Source organism: Argopecten irradians, unplaced genomic scaffold (assembly GCF_041381155.1).
Source record: "Argopecten irradians isolate NY unplaced genomic scaffold, Ai_NY scaffold_0557, whole genome shotgun sequence".
Lineage (NCBI taxonomy): Eukaryota > Metazoa > Mollusca > Bivalvia > Pectinida > Pectinidae > Argopecten > Argopecten irradians.
This window is the reverse complement of record NW_027188024.1, coordinates 13,307-20,775: the sequence shown is the minus strand read 5'-3', so window position 1 is coordinate 20,775 and position 7,469 is coordinate 13,307. Positions and strand designations below refer to the sequence as shown.

The following is a 7,469-nucleotide window of genomic DNA, read 5'->3' as shown; positions in this document are numbered from 1 at the left end:
GATACTCTTCGAAGCCAAAATGGTATTTAAATAAAGAGTTTGTCCGTCCTCTTGGCGTGTTTTCTAATTGGTTAAACCATGTTTGTAGAAATTGGTCGTGGAATTTTTGAATAATTATTGAATGTAGGTATTCAATATTAGGTAAACAGTTTCTCTGATGTATCCAAACACTGTCTAAAACATTTTTAACATATACCATCCATTTAACCTCAATCTGACCAGTATACATCAATTTGTACATAAAACTAGACAGTTTGCTTTCATTGGATAGAAGAGTATACCAAAATTTTATCATTCTTAGTTTAATATTAACAGTAATAGGATACCTGCTGGTTTCTCCGTAAATCATGAAACTAGATGTATTTTTTCGTAGACCAAGAATTCTTTTACAGAACTAGATGTATTTTCCAACATACTTGTATTTTCGTATTAAGGATGAAAGATTACTAATATAATTCTATAGCGATTGACCTACGGGATCATCCCGCAGAAAATACGTTGCGCCACTGTCCCTATAGTTTATCTGTATGTTCTATATGTGTGCATTGTTTGGTTTTTAAACATAAATGACCGTCCTTAATATGTATTTTTTTTGTTCTTTTTTGTCTTGACAAAGGGGTAGATCACCTCAACAATTCAACAATATTCTGTCCACATTGTTAGAATTACTTATTTGTCCAATATTTACTATTACAAGTAATGTCCATCCTACAAACATAAAGATCTAGTGTTATCTGGACAACAACCGTTGATATTACTTCATTGACCCATATAATTTTATAGTAGTAATAATACAAAATGTTCTCTGGGTTCTGTCCCCTGGCCGAGACACACCAAAGTTTATAAAAAGTGGTAGTTTCTGCTCCTGCTAAGCGCTCGGCATACAGTGAGTGGGACGGCTGGTTCGCCCGTTGTCAGTATAATGTGACCGGGTGGGGTGTTGCTTGGTGTCTTCGGTGGCACGCTTGAGTGTTATAGCACTATAAAAATGGGCAACAGTTCCACTAGACATAAGACTAGACACATAGCTTACATGTACAATTGTACAACTAGAAACATATATATTATGTAATTATATAAATCTATGTTTCTGTTACAAGATTACTACATGCATATAGCCTATACACAGCGGAATTTAAAGAGTTTAGGGTAGGTGTTCATTGTATATATTATAAAATGCATATTTTTTTTTTAATCGGACATCATTTACCTTTATCAAAAAGAAAACATATTCCTCTCTCAATTTAAAAAGAAAATATCCTGTAATCACAATCACTGTCGTATTAGGTAAATATATATCTTCTTTGCCGTAGAAAACAATAAGTTTTTTCAACTATAATATTGGGTTACATTCTCATAGTTCAGCTAGCATGGTTATAAAATAGGATAGACACAGGTGGATAACGACCTAGATGATAAAACATCGATGTACCATACAGTGACATGTCAATCATTATCAGGTCAGATCTTTTGTTCACTAATGTCGCAATGTGTCAACACCGTTTCGCACGGTGTCGATATATGGTTTGCAGATTCAGATTCTTTATTTTGCTTAAGTTTTACAACTTATCTAAACAACATATCAACAAATACATGCATAATAATAGATAATGCTACATAAGGACATTGTTCTCATTACAAAACCATATACACTTTCACAAACATTCACATCCACCCATACAAGTTTGATTAAAAAAATACCATCCATTAAATTCAATATCTATTGTAGTATCTATAGAGAAAGAGAGAGAGAGAGAGAGAGAGAGAGAGAGAGAGAGAGAGAGAGAGAGAAAGAGAGAGAGAGAGAGGGGGAAAAAAAATGGTCTTAACCTGACAGCAATTTTCTTCTTTCTAAAGCAATAAGAAATATATTTACCCAAATTATTTAAGTCCTTTACATTTTGTGTATTTAATATTTGAATTAACTTAAACATGCAAGGAATTTTTTTTTATATGATATGGTTTTATAAATTTTAATCTTAAATCTTCATACACCTTTACATTTAAAAACGAAATGGAATTCATCTTCAATATCATCATTACAAAATGAACATATTCTCTGATTCTTAGGTATATATTCCTATATCTCCCCCTCTCTATATTCAAATCATGGGCAGATAACCGAAATTTAGGTATGTTTCTCTTAACTTTAAAGCCTAAAGATTTATTTAAATAAGGTTGACAAAAATAAGTTGTAATAAGATGTTTGTATAATTTTCCTTTAGATGAATCATTTATCAAACGTACACATTCCTGTCTAAAAGATCTTCTAACTTGAATAATTTAAATAGATCAGAATCAGATTTAAAAAACGATTTCAAATCATATATACATAGCCCATACCAAATTATTTAATTCCAATCTCAACTGTAAAATCTAGCTATGATTATTTTCTTCCATTTCTTTAAGACATTATTGTCGGAATTTTTTAGTTTCATCCAGTAATTAAATATTCAAATTTTCCTGATAATAGATAAAGAAACTCTTCCGAGTTAAATATACATGTGTATACCATAGCATTAGTAGTGTTGTTCTTCACACCAAGTACTCTTTTTAAGAAGCTGTTGTGTACCTTTTCAATGTCAGGAGCTTTATGGAATCCCAATATTTCACCTCCATAATTCAAAACACTTCTAACATAAGAATCAAAAACTGCCAAACTGGTTTCAATATTAAAAAAGTTGTTTTTGCATACATTCATAACAGCGAACAAAGCTTTTTTACCTTGTTCTGAGATATGCCTTTGAGTTTTAATTTTTTTCCGTTATAGTTTAACATAGGCCCCAGATAATTGAATTTATTTACGACCTCAATTGGCTCATTATTGTAATACCATTTCTCATTATTTCTAATAGTTCCATCATTTCTAAAAACAATTATTTTTGTTTTCTGCACATTAACAGTAAGCCCCCATTTTGTAGTATAATCCTGTAAGTAATTCAACATGACTTGGAGATCATCTGGCGACTCGGATAACAACACCATATCATCTGCATACATGAGTGGAAAACTATTAATGGTTCGAATCTCTAATAAAGTGCAATTATCATTAATAAAATTAATTTCTAAGTCATTGACAAACAATGTAAATAATATCGGCGACAAAATTTCTCCTTGGAACAATCCACAGTTGACCTTGTAGAAATCTGATGAGGTACCATTGTATTTTACAAAACATCTTACATAATCATATATGCTTCTTATAATTCTCAACATTTTGCCTTATACTACCTCCTTTATAAGTTAAATAAGTTAAATATTATATCTAATTACAAAATCAAATTCCTTTTTATAATCGACAAAACAACAGTATAATCGTTTTCGTTTTCTTAGTGCCCTATCTATCTGACATTGCAGAGCGAAAATGGCATCTACCGTTGACAGACCTTTCCGGAAACCAAATTGTGCGTCGGTTAATTTATTATAATTTTGATCAACTGTAACGAGCCTTTCATTTAACACAGAAGTGAATATTTTACCAAGACAACTGACTAACGTAATTCCTCGGTAATTATAAGGATTTTCTTTATCTCCCTTTTTAAAAACAGGGATACATGTACCAATACTCCAAATAGGATCGCAATTGTCCCGAATCAAATACTTGGTTAAATATGGTCCTAAGACATGGAATAAGAAAATCTTTTGCTGTTATAAAAAGTTCATTGTACAAACCATCAAGTCCATAAGCCTTATTACGTTTGAGTTTATTTATTGCCATTTTTACTTCTCTTTCAGTTATATCATTGTCTAGCTCTTCGTACGATACCGTTCCATTATCTACGTCATATTCTAGTAAGAACTCTGCCGCCTCTTCATTTGCATCTACACTCGTCAGCTGCAAGTTTCTAAAATGATCATAAAAAGCTTGTCTTGTTATTTTGCCATTGTTTTGCCTACTTTTTTTCTTAAACATTTTATGAAACCTTTCCGGATTATTTTTCCTGAGGAAATTCATTAAATTACCTTGATGTCGTTTGTACCCTCTCTTTAGTCTAGCTTCGACTTTCTTATACTGTTTTTTCTTGTCAATAAGCTCACTGTGGTTTTGTCTAGATTTACATCGACAAAAAATTCTTAAAGCTGATCTCATATTCGATTTATGATACTTGTTTCGAATTTTTCATTTGAAAATATAATAATATATTATAATAAATTTAATATGAAGGTAAACGAATGACAGATCCTCTATCTATCAACAAGACAATAACTATTTGAAACGTTTAAATATTAAGCCTTCGTCCAAAATTTGTATATTTGGTACCTGTAAACAAGACATCCCTTCAAAGGTAGACTGGGTTGCCTATCGTAGTTTTTCTATCCTCCGCAAGGTTTCGCTACGAATATACAACTAGTATTTATGAGCACAGCCTAGCGGATAAAATTGGTACTAACGCAGATAACCCCGTCTCATCCTCGATACTCCAGGGGTTCCGATCACTTACGATCTCTACACCCCTGGACTATCTCATAGTAAAACTGGAGGCAACAGAATAGAACAGGTAATTTAATCATTTGATGTACATCAAAAGAGCCGTGTAACGGTAAACTGTTGTTGACTGTTTTTTCAAGATACATTTAGGAAATTCAAAGCTTTATTTAAAAGACCATAATGAGGTAAAAACGGTATAAAGCTAGTATATTAATAATCCGAAATAAAAAGGCCAAAATAAATTCAAAGTAAAAGTAAAATCATTTCTAAAGACATATTTTCGATTCCTGCTTATTATCGAGATTTTAGGTGTATCAAACAGTCACGTAATCAGTAAATAAATAAATAAATAATTTAAATAAATAAATACAATAGATGATAAATTAATAAATAAATGTTCTCCTATTTTTCAGAAAAATGACACTTTGGCATCGATTTACCCCCAGACGTTTTGTAACTATTATCAGCATCATTATCATCATCGGATTGGCTTTATTCAAGTACATGGAAATATTGGACACTTCGCCAAAGGAAACTGTTGCTATATTCCATCAGGGATATATTTCATATGTAAGAGATATTACAATAGGAAATTCCACATCGACTCACTATCTAGCCAACAGTATAATTCGGAAAAAGAAGAACATTTATTTCTACAATCCAGAATTCTTCCCCGTGTTTGATGATTGGGTAGTTGATACGTGGGGAACAGGAAAGAAATTTGAAAACTGTCCGGTATCCGATTGTATTGTAACTAAAAACAAAAACATATCCATGGACAAAGTAGATGCCGTTATCTTTAAGCCAAGGGCCATGCGATACTGCCCTCCAAAGAAAACTCCAGGTCAAGTCTGGATATTTACTGAATTTGAAAGTCCAACTTACTATTTCCAAAAGAAGTGCTTTTACGCCCTGAAGAATAAAGTGAACTGGACCATGTCATATCGCCGCGATGCTGACTTTACACTCGAACATGGCTACTTTAGATAAAGCAGTAAACCCAAAAATAACCAGAAAAATTTGGATGAAATTTATGCTAAGAAGAACAAGATGGCTGTGGCGTTTATAAGTAACTGTAAAGCACGTAGCAAGAGACATGAATTTATCAAACTTTTACAGTCTCATGGTATCCAAGTTGACATATTTGGAAAGATTAAGTCAGTTAGGAAGAAGAGAAGAATGTGACAACGATCTTCGCTATCGTGCATGCTTTAATATATCAGGGAGTCTTGAACCAGATTGCTTCGTTTCAGTTCTTCCAAAGTATAAGTTTTTTTCTTTCATTTGAAAATGCCCTTTGTTGGGATTACACGACATAAAAATCTCAACATCGTGTCATGCAGCATCCAATAGTGCCAGTAATACGAGATGGCAGTAACACAACCATATTTCACCCCCCTCATTCCTACCTTAACACAAACGACTACAAATCTGTGAAAGAACTTGCTCAACATATGAAGACGTTAGCTAACAACAAGACCGCTTATTTGGAATATTTTAAATGGAAGCAATATTACGAAACAGAAGACATGTTTTTTGAATGGAACGCTGCATTTTGTAGTATTTGTGAAAGACTAAACAATCCGGAGAAACACCGCCGTGTTTACCGTGACGTAGCAGCTTGGCACATAAACCCAAACGGAAAACAAGCATGCCATAATGCATCGGATCTGACTCCTTAGGTCAAACCTTTACTGGGTGAGGACTATGATGAGAAAACGTCACAATAACTGCCTTAGTTGCCTGTGTGTACTCAGGATTTTTTTCCTGCATTGACTAAACGAACCTGAACCGGGATATATAATTATGATACGTCAGAACGATGAAAACCGATTAAAAAAACGACAGGTAAAAGGTTACACAATACGTCGCGTTATTCCACTCCCATGCCGTTTTATAAATGTGTTTGATGTTGGATAAATAAATTGATATTCCAGTAGACGTTCCAGACTACTAATTAGGCGAGATTTTAACCTTGGACTCGAACTTCTTACTTCAGTGTCACGTCACAAATTGTTCTTATCGTCATTATTAATCGAATGACGTCATACTGCTGTTCTTTGATCGCTGTATGCAGATGCAGGACAAACCACTCCTAAAATCGGATGTGTGACGTCATCGGATTGCATGCTTTCGTATTCCTACAATAACCTGTCAACTCAAAATTGTTATTTATTCAGCGTTACATCTAGCCGTACGATTAGCCGTTCGGTGATTTTGATAAAATTGACGCACATATCCCGGGCTTGAACTTGGTTACAATGGTTGATGATTATTTGTCGGGAAGTAGATTATCGTTCAAATATCTATATAAATAGAGATTAAAAAAGGCGTTCTTTAAGTAGTAATGCATGGAATAGTTGTTCATAATTTAAATGATTTGTTCTTAAAACGCACTTCATTTCCGACACAAAAATTGGAATTTGCTCAACAACAATAACAACTTTTAAAAACATATATAGACACTTACTCTAATAATTAAAACTTTTCTCCATTCTCTCTCAGAATATATTCAATCGACACCAGAAAGATATGTTTCTGACACTGAAAACGATCTGCTCCAAATTCTGAACTCTTCACTAATTTCTAGGTTCCATAACAGTTCAAAAAGGCAATACTAAATCACCTCATAAAGTACGTGAAAAAAAATAATGAAAGAGCATTCACGCTTCAGTACAATAAATAGCCAAAACAATATATCAAACAAATGTGACCTACTTAATTTTATTTACCGTGACGTCATGATCACATACAGAACATTCCGAGGATTGTTTGTTTATTTAATTAATTAAAGACCTATTAAAGTGATGTATGCCGTAGCTGGGCGAAAACTATGTACTATAGAAGTGAATATAATAATGTTAGCATTAAAATCATTTCCAGTTCTTATTTGTACTTGTAAAATCAAAACCTATGCATTGAAAATGCTACAATTCTCAAAATGTTGGTAACTTTTGTTACTAAATAACATATTAAAGGCTCATCTTGATTCCTGAATATGAAAAATACGGCACATATAACTTTACCAGCTATGATTATA

General features: G+C 32.9%; 1 pseudogene; it reads left to right on the top strand.

The window, feature by feature from the left end:
• The first annotated feature begins 4,846 nt into the window (after positions 1–4,846).
• LOC138312996 (4-galactosyl-N-acetylglucosaminide 3-alpha-L-fucosyltransferase FUT6-like) lies at positions 4,847–6,708 on the top strand (annotated as a pseudogene).
• The last annotated feature ends 761 nt before the right edge of the window (positions 6,709–7,469 follow it).